General features: G+C 42.9%; 1 long non-coding RNA gene across 1 annotated transcript in view; it reads right to left on the bottom strand.

Annotated features, from left to right (window-relative positions):
• The window catches only part of LOC123383432, a 29,288-nt gene extending 15,517 nt beyond the window's left edge, over positions 1 to 13,771 (bottom strand). The window contains exons 1-2 of the long non-coding RNA XR_006593152.1: positions 12,883 to 13,771; positions 9,440 to 9,634 (exon numbers count right to left, since the gene is read on the bottom strand). This is a non-coding gene — a long non-coding RNA (uncharacterized LOC123383432). The remainder of the gene's footprint in view (positions 1 to 9,439; positions 9,635 to 12,882) is intronic.
• Positions 13,772 to 15,470: the final 1,699 nt, after the last annotated feature.

Genomic DNA, 15,470 nt, shown 5'->3' with positions numbered 1-15,470 from the left:
CCCTACTGGCATATTTGGCCTGCTTCCCAAAGGCTATGTTGGTCTCTTTCTTGGAAGATGTAGCCCTACCAAAGCCAGACTTCTAGTTCTTCCAGGGGTGATTGATAGTGATTTCACCAGGGAAATTAAAATTATGGCGCAGGCCTCCAAATTAATAACCATTAACAAAGGCCAGCGATTGGCTCAGCTCCTTATCCTTCCTTATTGGGTCCCTGGAGCTGCGAACAAACCTAGAAGAGAAGGCAAGTTTGGGAGCACAAACTCGCCTTTAGAACAATACTGGCTCGCCAACATTTCTCAAGACAAACCTCTCTTGCAAATAAAGATCAAAGATAAACTTTTCTCAGGGTTAATTGATACAGGGGCTGATGTAACCGTTATATCCCCCTCACAATGGCCTCACTGGGCTACTGTCCCTACGGCCACCCTAGTTGGGGTTGGAGGCAGCCAGCCTTCCCGACAAAGTCTGACCTTTTGCAAATGTTTAGGGCCCGATGACCAAATAGTCTACATACAGCCCTATGCGATGAGTATCCCTATCAATTTATGGGGAAGAGACTTATTGAGTCAATGGAATATTCATCTTAAAACAAGTTTTTCCTAGCCACTGCTCAAATTGAGCCCCTCCCATTAAAATGGAAAACTAACAAACCCGTATAGGTTGAGCAGTGTCCAATAAAAGGGACCAATTGATTCATCTCCAATAATTAGTAGCTGAACAATTAAAAAAACGGGCATATAGAGCCTAGTAATAGCCCTTGGAATACTCCTATCTTTTGTGTTCCAAAAGAAACTTGCAAGTGGCGACTTCTTCGTGATCTCAGAGCTATTAATGCAGTAATTGAGCCTTTTGGTCCCTTACAGCTAGGAACCCCCTCTCCCTCCATGTTGCCTCAAAATTGGCTGATTTATTATTGATTTAAAAGACTGCTTTTTCACAATCCCCTTAGCTGAACAAGATAGAGAGAAATTTGCCTTTACCATTCCTGTTGTTAATCACTGCCGACCATCACCCCATTACCACTGGAGAGTCCTACCCCAAGGGATGTTTAATAGCCCAACAATATACCAATTTTATGCCAATAACGCATTAGAGTCGATTAGGACGCGGTTTCCTTCTTTGGTCATTTATCACTATATGGATATCATCTTTTTTTGTGACCCACATCAACAGCCTCTAGATGAGCTCGTTGCCATGCTCCCTGATCAACTAAACCAACAGGGTTTAAAAATAGCCCCTGAAAAAGTACAAAGGTCGACTCCATTTTCTTACCTGGGGCTACGCATGTTTAATACTCAAATTCGTCCCCTCATTCAGACTATTCCTAATAATGTTCGTATTCTTAACGATGTACAAAAATTGTTGGGCACCATGAACTGGATTCGTCCTCTGCTGGGCATTACTAACACCCATTTAACCAACCTCCTGGCACTGCTTTCTGGTGATCCTAACTTAACATCACCCCGCTAGCTCACCCCGGCAGCAAAGAAGGAGCTGGACGATGTTCAGTCCATTCTCACCTCTCGTAGTTATGATAGGAAAGATCCCAACCTTCCTCTACAGCTATATATTCTTAATCCTAAGGATTTTTCTACCGCATTAATTGGGCAAGCTATTGTTTAAAAAGTTTTAAAAATAGAATGGCTCTTCACCCACGTAAGTCTTTTTTTTTTTTCTTTTGGTTTTGATGTTATTTTTTGTTTGCTCTTTTAATATGAAACTTATTTTCAAATTGGTTTCCATACAACACCCAGTGCTCATCCCAACAGGAGCCCTCCTCAATACCCATCACCCACCCCCCCTCCCTCCCACCCCCCATCAACCCTCAGATTGTTCTCAGTTTTTAAGAGTCTCTTATGGTTTGGCTCCCTCCCTCTCTAACCTTTTTTTTTTTTTTTCCTTCCCCTAACCCATGTCCTCGTGTTAAGTTTCTCAGGATCCACATAAGAGTGAAAACATACGGTATCTGTCTTTCTCTGTATGACTTCTTTTACTTAGCATAACACTCTCCACTTCCATCCATATGGCTACAAAAGGCCATATTTCATTCTTTCTCATTGCCACGTAGTATTCCATTGTGTATCTAAACCAAAATTTCTTTATCCATTCATCAATTGATGGACATTTAGGCTCTTTCCATAATTGGGCTATTGTAGAAAGTGCTGCTATAAACATTGGGGTACAAGTGCCCCTATGCATCAGCACTCCTGTATCCCTTGGGTAAATTCCTAGCAGTGCTATTGCTGGGTCATAGGGAAGATCTATTTTTAATTTTTTGAGGAACCTCCACACTGTTTTCCAGAGCGGCTGCACCAGTTTGCATTCCCACCAACAGTGCAAGAGGGTTCCCATTTCTCCACATCCTCTCCAGCATCTATAGTCTCCTGATTTGTTCATTTTAGCCACTCTGACTGGAGTGAGGTGATATCTGAGTGTGGTTTTGATTTGTATTTCCCTGATGAGGAGCGATGTTGATCATCTTTTCATGTGCCTGTTGGCCATCTGGATGTCTTCTTTAGAGAAGTGTCTATTCATGTCTTTTGCCCATTTCTTCACTGGATTATTTGTTTTTTCAGGTGTGGACTTTGGTGATTTCTTTATAGATTTTTGGATACTAGTCCTTTGTCCGATATGTCATTTGCATATATCTTTTCCCATTCCATTGTTTGCCGTTTAGTTTTGTTGATTGTTTCCTTGGCTGTGCAGAAGCTTTTTACCTTCATGAGGTCCCAATAGTTCATTTTTGCTTTTAATTCCCTTGCCTTTAGGGATGTGTCAAGTAAGAAATTGCTGCGGCTGAGGACAGAGAGGTTTTTTCCTGCTTTCTCCTCTAGGGTTTTGATGGTTTCCTGTCTCACATTCAGGCCCTTTATCCATTTTTAGTTTATTTTTGTGAGTGGTGTAAGAAAGTGGTCTAGTTTCATCCTTCTGCATGTTGCTGTCCAGTTCTCCCAGCACCATTTGTTAAAGAGACTGCCTTTTTTCCATTGGATATTCTTTCCTCCTTTGTCAAAGATTAGTTGGCCATACTTTTGTGGGTCCAATTCTGGAGTCTCTATTCTATTCCATTGGTCTATGTGTTGGTTTTTGTGCCTATACCATGCTGTCTTGATGATTATAGCTTTGGAGTAGAAGCTAAAGTCTGGGATTGTGATGCCTCCCGCTTTGGTCTTCATCTTCAATATTACTTTGGCTATTCGGGGTCTTTTGTGGTTCCATACAAATTTTAGGATTGCTTGTTGTAGCTTGGAGAAGAATGCTGGTGCAATTTTGATTGGGAATGCATTGAATTTGTAGATAGCTTTGGGTAGTATTGACATTTTAACAATATTTATTCTTCCAATCCATGAGCATGGAATGTTTTTCCATTTCATTATATCTTCTTCAATTTCCTTCATAAGCTTTCTATAGTTTTCAGCATACAGATCTTTTACATCTTTGGTTAGGTTTATTCCTAGGTATTTTATGATCCTTGGTGCAGTTGTAAATGGGATCAGTTTCTCTTTTTGTCCTTCTGTTGCTTCTTTATTAGTGTATAAGAATGCAACTGGATTCTGTACATTGATTTTGTATCTTGCGACTTTGCTGAATTCATGTATCAGTTCTAGTAGACTTTTGGTGGAGTCTATCGGGTTTTCCATGTAGAATATCATGCCATCTACAAAAGGTGAAAGCTTGACTTCATCTTTGCCAAGTTTGATGCCTTTGATTTCCTTTTGTTGCCTGATTGCTGATGCTAGAACTTCCAACACTATGGTAAACAGCAGCGGTGAGAGTGGACATCCCTGCCGTGTTCCTGATCTCATGGGGAAAGCTCTCAGTTTTTCCACACTGAGGATGATATTAGCTGTGGGATTTTCATACATGGCTTTTATGATGTTTAAGAATATTCCTTCTATCCTGACTTTCTCGAGGGTTTTTATTCAGAAAGCATACTGAATTTTGTCAAATGCTTTTTCTGCATCGATTGACAGGATCATATGGTTCTTTTATTTTCTTTTATTAGTGTGATATATCACATTGATTGATTTGCCAATATTGAACCAGCCTTGAGTCCCACTTGATCATGGTGAATAATTCTTTTCATATGCTGTTTTATTTGATTTGCTAGTACCTTATTGAGAATTTTTGAATTCATATTCATCAGAGATATTGGCCTGTAGTCCTCTTATTTTTGCGGTGTCTCTGTCTGGTTTCAGAATCAAAGTAATGCTGGCTTCATAGAATGAGTCTGGAAGTTTTCCTTCCCTTTATATTTTTTTGGAATAGCTTGAGAAGGATAGGTATTATCTCTGCTTTAAATGTCTGGTAGAATTCCCCTGGGAAGCCATCTGGTCCTGGATTCTTATTTGTTGGGAGATTTTTGATAAATGATTCAATTTCTTTGCTGCTTATGGGCCTGTTCAAGCTTTTTATTTCTTCCTGTTTGAGTTCTGGAAGTGTGTGGGTGCTTAGAAATTTGTCCATTTCTGCCAGGTTGTCCAGTTTGTTGGCATATAAGTTTTCATAATATTCCCTGATAATGGCTTGTATTTCTGACGGATTGGTTGTAATAATTGCATTTTCATTAAGGATTTTATCTATTTGGGTCATCTCACTTTTCTTTTTGAGAAGCCTGGCTAGCGGTTTATCAATTTTGTTTATTTATTCAAAAAACCAACTCTTGGTTTCGTTGATCTGCTCTACAGTTTTTGTTTTGTTCTGTTTTGTTTTGAGGGTTTCTATGTTGTTTATTGTTTATTTCTGCTCTGATCTTTATTATTTCTCTTCTTCTGCCGGGTTTGGGGTGTCTTTGCAGTTCTGCTTGTATTTCCTTTAGGTGTGCTGTTAGATTTTGTATTTGGAATTTTTCTCGTTTCTGGAGATAGGCCTGGATTGCAATGCATTTTCCTCTCAGGACTGCCTTCGCTGCATCCCAAAGCGTTTGGATTGTTGCCTTTTCATTTTCATTTGTTTCCATATAATTCTTAACTTCTTCTCTACTTGCTTGGATGACCCATTCATTCTTTAGGAGGGTGTTCTTTAACCTCCATGCTTTTGGAGGTTTTCCAGACTTTTTCCTGTGGTTGATTTCCTGTGGTCTGAAAGTATGCATGGTATGATCTCAATTCTTGTATACTTATGAAGGGCTGTTTTGTGATCCAGTGTGTGATCTATCTTGGAGAATGTTCCATGTGCATCCGAGAAGAAAGTATATTCTGTTGCTTTGGGATGCAGAGTTCTAAATAGACCTGTCAAGTCCATCTGATCCAATGTATCATTCAGGGCCTTTGTGTTTTTATTGATCCTGTGTCTAGATGATCTATCCATTATTGTAAGTGGAGTATTAAAGTCCCCTGCAATTACCCCATTCTTATCAATAAGGTTACTTACGTTTGTGATTAATTGTTTTATATATTTGAGGGCTCCCATATTCGGCACATAGACATTTATAATTGTTAGCTCTTCCTGAGGGATAGACCCTATAATTATTATATAATGCCCTCTTCATCTCTTGTTAGAGCCTTTAATTTAAAGTCTGGTTTGTCTGATATAAGTATGACTACTGCAGCTTTCTTGTGACTTCCAGTAGCATGATAGATAGTTTTCCCATCCCCTCACTTTCAATCTGAAGGTGGCCTCAGGTCTAAAATGAGTCTCTTGTAGACAGCCAATAGATGGGTCTTGTTTTTTTTTTTTTTGTTTTGTTTTGTTTTGTTTTTTTTTATCCATTCTGATACCCTATGTCTTTTGGTTGGTGCATTTAGTCCATTTACATTCAGTGTTATTACAGAAAGATACAGGTTTAGAGTCATTGTGATGTCTGTAGGTTTCATGCTTGTCGTGATGTCTCTGGTACTTTGGGGTCCTTGCAACATTTCACTCACAGAATCCCCCTTCGAATCTCTTGTAGGGCTGGTTTAGTGGTGATGTATTCCTTCAGTTTTTGTTTGTTTGGGAAGACCTTTATCTCTCCTTCTATTCTGAATGACAGATTTGCTGCATAAAGGATTCTCGGCTGCATATTTTTTTCTGTTTATCACATTGAAGATTTCCTGCCATTCCTTTCTGGCCTGCCAAGTTTCAGTAGATAGGTCTGCCACTACTCTTTTGGGTCTCCCTTTGTAAGTTAGAGCCTGTTTATCCCTAGCTGCTTTCAGAATTTTCTCTTTATCCTTCTATTTTGCCAGTTTCACTATGATATGTCACGCAGAAGATCGATTCAAGTTATGTCTGAAGGGAGTTCTCTGTGCCTCTTGGATTTCAAAGCCTTTTCCCTTCCCCAGATCAGGGAAGTTCTCAGCTGTGATTTGTTCAAGTACACCTTCAGCCCCTTTCTCTCTTCCTCTTCTGGAATCCCCATTATACAGATATTGTTACGTTTGATTGCATCACTTAGTACTCTAATTGTCCCCTCATACTCCTGGATTTTTTTATCTCTCTTTTTCTCCGCTTCCTCTTTTTAATAATTTTATCTTCTAATACACCTATTCTCTCCTCTGCCTCTTCAATCTGAGCTGTGGTCACCTCCATTTTATTTTGCGGCTCATTTATAGCATTTTTTAGCTCCTCCTGACTGTTTCTTAGTCCCTTGATCTCTGTAGCAATAGATTCTGTGCTGTCCTCTATACTTTTTTCAAGCCCAGCGATTAATTTTATGACTATTATATTAAATTCATGTTCCGTTATTTTGCTTAAATCATTTTTGATCAATTCGTTAGCTGTCGCTACTTGCTGGAGTTTCTTTTGAGCTGAATTCTTCCGTTTTGACATTTTGGGTAGTCCCTGGGGTGGCGTGGAACTGCAGAGCACTTCCCCTGTGCTGTCTGGACTAACTTGTGTTGGTGGGCGGGGCTGCAGTCAGACCTGATGTCTGCCCCCAGCCCACCGCTGGGGCCACAGTCAGACTGGTGTGTACCTTATCTTCCCCTCTCCCAGGAGCGGGACTCACCATGGAGTGGTGTGGCCCCTGTCTGGGCTACTTGCACACTGCCAGCCTTTTGGTGCTGCTTCTATGGGATCTGGCGTATTAGCCGGGGTGGATCCGCAAGGTGCACAGGGGCGGGAGGGGCAAGCTTAGCTCGTTTTGCCGTCAGTGGTCCCCTGCGGGAGGGGCCTTACAACACTGGGAGGGGGCAGGCAGACCCGTCAGAGGGATGGATCCACAGAAGCACAGCGTTGGGTGTTTGCACGGTGCAAGCAAGTTCCGTGACAGGAACTGGTTCCCTTTGGGATTTTGGCTGGGGGATGGGTGAGGGAGATGGCACTGACCAGTGCCTTTGTCCCCCACCGAGCTGAACTCTGTCTTCCAGGGCTCAACAATTCTCCCTCCCATTGTCCTCTAGCCCTTCCACTCTCTGAGCAGAGCTGTTGACTTAAAACATTCCAGATGTTAAGTCCCACTGGCTGTCAGAACTCACGGAGTCCGGCCCCTCTGCCTTTTGCAAGCCAGACTCAGGGGTTTGGCCTGGCCTGGTGGGCTGCTGCTCCACCGCCCCAGCTCCCTGCTGCCACTGGGTGTAGGGCACACCACCTCTCCGCCCTTCCTACCCTCTTCCGTGGGCCTCTCTTCTACGCTTGGCTCCGGAGACTCTGTTCTGCTAATCCTCTGGCAGTTTTCTGGGTTATTTAGGCAGATGTGGGCGGAATCTAAGTGATCAGCCGGACGAGGTGAGCCCAGCGTCCTCCTACGCCACCATCTTCCTCCTTGGTTTTACCCCCATAAGTCTTAAAAGTACTCTCACCGCACTCATATTCAACATAGCACAATTAATCCAAAAGGGATGTTGGAGATGCTGGGTGTTGTTAGGTCAGGACCCTGTAAACATCCACTTGCCAACTCGCAGTACTTTCTTTGACAAGGCCATCCTTCTTTGACAGGGCAAGAAGAACCCGGAAGAGGGGTCTCCAAGCTAGAGACCAGAGCTTGTGTTAGTCCCGTCGGCCATCTTACTGTGTAAAACTTTATTCATTTTCCCAACATTCCCCCTTTTGATGCCTTTTAAAAAATCTTTTATTAGGCACCACTTTTTAGCTCTAGGGGTTGGTACCCTCGGAGGGCTAAGATACGTGCTGCAGTTTGGCAAGCAACAGTGTTTTCAATAAAACGTACCAGGGTATTTAGCATACAGGGGCCGATGGTCACAAGTAAAATTATGGAAAGGCAGGGCCCTGCCAGGGCAGGGAGCCAGGATGCCCAGTCTGTGAGATCCCATCCTCTCCACTGACTGATATTTTCTTGTTGTCTATGTTGAATTCTTTCCTTGAGTTCCTCAACCTTAGTCCTGACTATTCCTGATTGGTTTACAAAATAGCAACATTCCTCCCCCCAGAAAGATACAAGTCCCTCCTTTTTCTGAAGTGAGGAGGTCGAGGGCTCACCTATTTTGCAGGGACACTGCTTCCAGGGAGTTTATTTGGCTTTGTAAGGTTACCAGGGAGTCTGCCATCCGTTCCATGTCCAGTTTGTTGGTGCAGTCTCTATTAGCCCAACAGCAAGAAGCAAGATCAGAGCTCTGACACCAGTAAGGGGGAAGGGCTGGCAGAGTTGCATCCGAACCCCTGGGCTTGGCCCACACGTTGATTCCTCAAGCTTTTGTCATGCACAGGCCAGCCAGCTTCTGGGGTGTGGCTGGAGCAGGGCTAGAGAGCTCAGGGGCCAGTGTCTTTTTGAGGGTCACTTTAAGCGGGTTGACTTGATCTGGATCACTTCGCCACATTGAGGGTTCCTCTGACTTGGCCTTCTTAACTCTGGAGTGATGGACCCATGGGGTGATACCTGAAACTGAATCCTCTAGTTGGTTGTATATCTGTAAAGTCCACCTCCAAGTGTTCAAAAGGGGCGGTTTTCTGGTAACTGTCAGATCAGGTTTGGGGAAGATATGGTTTGCATATATAGAGATCCATCCTGTTTTCCAGTTGTTGAAATAATCATATGCCCATGGGGTCTTATTATTATCCCCACAGAATAACAAGCACAGAAGATTGTCTATACATGAAATACTGTGACAATTTTTCTGAAGTTTACCTCAAGTTGTCTAGTTTAGGCAAACAACAAACATTTAAAGACAATCATAACTAGAATTTAACATCCATAATGGTGCATTGTTGAAACATAGTTTTTCTCCCTAAAAACCCCCGTTTCCAGAGATAGCCAAATTGAGACCAATGCATTTGTAGAACAAGTCCAGTCTTAACAAACCTGGCCTAACTATTCATATAAGCTCAGCAAGAATAGCGATTGATCATGAGGATCTTTTAAAGTTTGCTTTGCTGGAACATTTTATAAGAAATCTCTGGGTTGAACTTTTAGTAGCCTCTCCAGGCCAGAAGTCAAGACAAATACTTGCCATCAGATAGACCTGCAATACCTGTAGAATGGGGCGAACTCCTCTTCATGAGGTCCCCAAGATATCCTGAGGTTCCTGCGCCCGCCAGGAAGTGCCCTTATTTACTCACCTGGTGAGGCTGCTGGGAACTCTGTAAGCAAGGTATCAGGCCAACATTTCCAAGGGGCTTTATGGCTCCGTGTTTCATAAAGCCAACCTTCGTTCCTCAAAGCTGTCTGGTCACATCTGAGTCTATGAATGTCACTCTCAAATATGACATTCCAGTCAAAGCCTTGGTAAAATAACCAGTATTTCCGATGGTGACCTGTTACAAGATGAACAGATTCTTATTGAACTTATGCAAACAATTGTAATTGCCATCAGGGAAAGAATACTCACTGAGAGGTTTTGAATTTCAGGGGAGTTATGCAGAGAGAAAAGATAAATGCTTCAGGGTATAAATGAATACTTTATGACATTTCTGTATATCATAGATATCTTAAGAGAAATTTTCCTTAATCTGGAAGAGCAAACATTAGAGAACCAGCCATATTTTCAACAAGAATCACAAAACTGTAATCTTCCTCAGTTCATTTAATCCCATGTTCCTAATTCTTGCTCAATTTGAATGCAGCTTTTTAGTTCTGGAAATTCTTACCCATTTTAGTATTAATCTTAAAGATGTCGAATACCTGTATTTGTCCCCAAGGTTCTTTTTTATAAATCTCCTTGAAGAAGAAACACGTTTTGTGAGAGAATAACAAAAATCTCAGAAACAGGCATCGTTAAAGATCTGATGAGAGTTCATTATGATGCAATTGACAAAGAAATCTGGTTATTTCTGTGACACATAACACTGTGACACATAATCAGAATATAAGTGATGACCTTATACCAAAACATTAAAACTTTTGGAATTGCATATATATTTGGGCAGTTACAACATTTATCTGTGCAATACAACCTAAGGGTTACCATTGCACGACAGTGCCTTTCCAAGTAACTTAGCATCCCAAATAAAAGGGCCTAATTGGTCAAAAAAGACTTTCATTTATCATTTAAATCCTGGGAAGTTTGCTAAAACCTTAGGAAGTTATAAGTACATCGTAAATAGGATTACAGATCATTACAAATCTTAAAACTTTATTTATTCAACCAAGGTGGCAATAAAAGAACCTAAAGGTGAATGTATAGCATTATATAGTTGTTACCAAAACCTAGTTCCTTTAACATTGAGAAGTTTTAACTAAGTAATCAAAGACCTGATAAAGATTAAACCTAAAACTTTGGTTTGCCCAGAAGACAAGGCTTTGTTTGCATTCTTATCAAGAGCAGATCAACAGTCCAAGAAAACTTTTTTATTTGAGCAGAGAGAAAAGCAGAATTTCAACCTTAAATTCCATTCATCTCAACCTTAGTCCATCCTGAGCACACATAAAATTCCTTTCCGAAGATTTCCCTTCATGAACTTTCTACAACTTTCCTTTGCCTTCAGACTTCGTCCCAAAGCCATTTCTCTCCAAATAGCCAGTCTCATTTAGGACAAAATTACTTTCATCTACCCTCAACAAAAATGTATTTCCATTCCTTATATCTTTCTTACATACCTCCTACTTGCCTACATACAGGGTTGCTTTCCTTATTTCCATCAGTCTCAAGTACACTTAGCAGAATTTTAACTCTTAGGAAACCTTAGTCTCCAATTGAGGACTTAGTAACCAACTGAGAGGTGTTTACACCAGAATTTTTTTACATGGTAAATTCATGAACCAATTAAGTACAAAGCATGTTTTCCAATAGGTCCAAATAGCCTTAATTTCTCTGCAATAAGAAGTTAGAAACACAAACCCGTGTCAGTAGTCAAAGCTTTAGCAACTTATTCTATTTGGAAAATACCTAGATCTCCAAGGGGGTGCACTTTACTCCTTGACCTTGAGGATGGGAGGAGGAGCCAATGGTGATGAGGTACTGAGGAGGGTATAGGAACCAGTTACGTAGACCACACCCAAGCTGGTGCAGAAACAGCAGGGGTAGGGGGAAGGCAGAAGAGGCAAGGTGCCAGTAGAAGGCAGAGAAGGAAAACCTAATTCAAAACCTTAACTCAGAGGAGCAGACGCCATGTTTTGATTGTTCCACCAAAGTGGAAATATGGAGTCCACATCAGTCCAGAGAAGACTGGGAATTTCCCCGAAATGAATGGAGTTTCAGCAACTGCTTGGGAACATTCTTTAAAGTCCCCATCCCGAGGTAGACTAACCACAGTTGGCTCCAATTATAACTGTTAACCTGGGAAATGAGGGAGAATCCCTCACATCTATTAGGCAGAGGAACAGGGGGAGAGAGCCAGGGTCCCCTTCAGTATGATTCTATCTCGGCCAGACCAATACGGTTCCCTTCTTGAGATTCCTCCTGATATCGGCTGGGTTTCTGGGACTTTCCTTGGTTGAGACATTTATTCTTTCAATGTCCTTTCTCCTTGCAGTAGGCCCACTGACCCCTTGCTAAGGAAGTTCTGGGCCTCCCCCCTTTTGGCGGCTAGACTTTCCCCATCCTTTTGTCACGACTCTCTTGTGCCTCTGGAGCAAAGAGGGTGTAAGCCTCGCATCGCCTCTCATGATAATCCCCGGGGGAATCCCCTTGCTGCTGGTCATATTCATGGGTTTCTCAGCCCCTGCTCTGATCCCCCAGAGGAGAGCCTCTTCGTACCGGTGGGGGGAGGGAGCCCGGTGAGTCATAAGGTGGCAGAAAGACAGGATCTTCCTCCGGGTCTCCTGCACACACTAGGGAAGTGGTGGGTTGCTTCTTTGGCTCCCTGGGTGAGTCTCTGGATAAAGCAACTAAAACCTTTGCCTGGTTCTGCTTGCTATGGATGAATTGCACCCACAGCGGAGGATTTCAGGCAATTTCAAGCCAGTAGTTGATGTATGGAAGTTGATCAGGGTGACCTGGGTCTCTGGAGACAACATGCCAGATGCAGCGGACCATTGGGACATCCAAGGTTCCCTCAGAGGACCCTACTACAGCAAAAGTGGGCCATTCTAACTCACATAGGGTCCTTAACATGCCAGCATTTATCTTAATTCCATAGTCTCCCAAAAACCCCTTCTTTGCTCTGTCCCGACCCCATGTTCCCATGAGGTGGAGTCACAAAGACAGACAGAGGGATAGGGGTGTCCCCTCTAATGAGGAGACCGGTCAGATGCCCATCTGTCCGTGTCCTGAAGGAACTTAGGGGACGTTTAGCCATAGCGGTCTCAGCTTTGTGACTTACGATCAGAAACTATTCCGATGCCACCACAGAGTGTGTGCCATTCACCACGGAATCGCAGACGAGCCCACTCAGACTCCATGGGCTTCTGGGGACCTTAAGGATGCCTGCCCGTGGAGGCACAGAAGCAAAGTCGGCAAGCAAGCTAGACCGAGTCACACATTCACACTCACATACACACCAGAGGTTATTACATTCCCTCTCACAGAATTCCTACCTGTGAGACTTCTGAGGTCTCTGGGGGGTGATCAGGCCCCCCTTCCACTCTTGTGAGTGGGCCTGGCTAGATTGGGCCCCAGCCTTACCGGTTCCGACGTCGGGTCCAGGTCCTCACCTGCCAAGTCTCCTCCAGTCCGGCAGGAATGGCGGAGCAGGGTTGGCCCGGGGCGACCAAGTGGGAGACTGCTGAAATTCAGGCAGGGTGCGCCTTCTCCCTTGCGAATCCTCATTCCATCACCACCTCGTCATTCTCCTAAACCAGTGGCAACAATGGGCCAGCGCAGTTGGGTTTCCCAATCAGGGAACCAAATATGTTAGGGAACCAGGATGGAACGCTGGCGGAAAAACCAAGCGGCACTCGGAGGTGGAGATCTCGGTGGATCAGAGGTTTATTTAACACTGGTGGGCTCAGAGGAGACCGTTTCTCCAAAGATCTGAGCGCTGAATGCAAGTGGGAAGGGTAATTTATAGTTGTCAGCTTCCATAGGGTTTTGGCACGCGCGCGCCCGCTCCACAAACAGGGCAAGAAGAACCCGGAAGAGGGGTCTCCAAGCTAGAGACCAGAGCTTGTTTTAGTCCCGTCGGCCATCTTATGGTGTAAAACTTTATTCATTTTCCCAACAGTTTCTCAAGAATGTTATCCTCTTTTTGAAGCCAGAGCCTCCCATAATCTTTACCATCAAAACTGGCAAGCTCTAAGAAAACAATTTACCCTTATTGTGAATGAGGCCAAACAAATCATTTACTTCTGCTCAGACTGTTAATTACTATCCCTTGAATTCCTTCCCAGCAGGAACAAAACCCCGGGGCCTCAAGCCTAGTGAGATTTGGCAGACTGATGTTAACGTTTACCCTGCATTTGGTAAACATAAGTATATCCGTGCATCTATAGATACTTATTCAGGTGTTATTTTTGCCTCAGCTCATACAAAAGAAAACACCAAAGTGATCATTCAGCATCTTCTGCATGCTATTGCAGCCTGGGGCTTCCCCCACACAATTAAGACAGATAATGGCCCAGACTATGTCTCCTCTTCATTTCGTGACTTCTGTGCCTTATGGAATATCTGACATATTACAGGTATTGCTTAAAACCCACAAGGCCAAGCTATTATAGAACGAGCATATAGTGCTCTAAAAACCATGTTAAAAAATAACAACAACAAAAACAAAAACAGAAAAAGGGAACATACCCATGGCGGTCTACATTACAACCTCAACTTCTCCTTGACCATGCTATGATTACTCTTAATTTTTTAAATCTTGACCCTCAGGGACTGACTACTAACCGAATGGCACTTTTCAAAACGAAGAGAAGCCCTTTCACCCTATGGTGCCGTACAAAACCCCCAAAGGGGGACCCACATGGTCTGGGCCCACTAAACTTCTCACCTGGGGTAGAGGATAATGCTTGTGTTCTTTCAGATTCTGGACTTCTGTGGAACCCCTCTCAGTTGGTGAAGCTGTACCATGGCGTGGTGGAGACCCCCAGGATATCTTCCAGTGAACCAAAAATTCCAGAGAATGACTCTGAGTGAGCGGTCACCAGCCCCCTTTTTCAAGATGGATGAAGCCTCTTTATGGACTGCTCATGCTGAAGCCACTCCAGAAACGCAAGTCTTTGCCCCTGATATAACATGAGGAAGCCTTAAATGCCTGTCTAACCAGGCCGGCATCCTCTTACAACACAATGGTATTACATACACTCCTGACTCGCACCTGATGGCCATGATCTCCATCATTGACAGAAATTCAATACGAGCAACACTGATTCTACTCCTTGCCCTCATTTGCCTAGGCCAAGGTCAATATTCATATTTGGCTCATCCCCTTAACCCACCTATATTCAATAGCCTAGCCCTCCTAGGCCAGGATATGCCTATTAGCAATACTGACACTGAGTTCATGGGAGGAGCCAACCTTAACCCTCCCTTCCAAACTAAACAAGAACATTGGGTTTATATGCCGAGACCTGAATGGTGGCTTACTTCAGTATGTGTGTTACTAAACTTAGCAATTTATCTGCCTGCCTTAAACTAAAAATCAACTGGTTTTTACATGTACAGCCCAAAACTTCTACCAGGCCAATTTTACCTTTTTCTCAGCCACAAGCTTTGATATACCGCAAAAAAAAAAAAAAAAAAAAAAAAAAAAAAAAAAAAAAACAAGCATATCTCACACTCCTAATGTTATAGCTTGCTCCAGTCTCAAATATTCAGACCACCCCTGGAACAACATTCCTTGGGCAACCTGTTATGGAGAGACTGAGCATAATCTTCACTGGGGTAATTGGACTATTATTGACAGGGGTCCTAGAGGACATCTTGAAACAAAATATTCTAATAAGACCATATCCTTTGGCCAGTCTAGTAAGGAGGATATTTTTTTGGAAAGATGGAGGCTTGTCTGGCCCTATAATTTCTGCATATAAAGGGAAATTAAAAGGACCTTGGCTTGTTAGTCTTTGGAAGCTAGGTCTTCCCTTCTTCTTCACACTACAATTAGCCACGGTGAAATTTATGTAAAATGACATGTTAACTTAACTTGGGCCTCCCTGCACAATGTCCAACTTGCATGGACTACTAATTGTGTCCCTTCTCCCTACGTTCTCTTTGCTACCTCCACCTTACAGGTCCAACAACTGGAAACTAATTATAATATCTCTACTTCTCAG

Source organism: Felis catus, chromosome X (assembly GCF_018350175.1).
Source record: "Felis catus isolate Fca126 chromosome X, F.catus_Fca126_mat1.0, whole genome shotgun sequence".
In the NCBI taxonomy this organism is placed as follows: domain Eukaryota; kingdom Metazoa; phylum Chordata; class Mammalia; order Carnivora; family Felidae; genus Felis; species Felis catus.
Note: the sequence above shows the minus strand (reverse complement) of the source record. Positions and strands in the feature narration are given on the sequence as shown.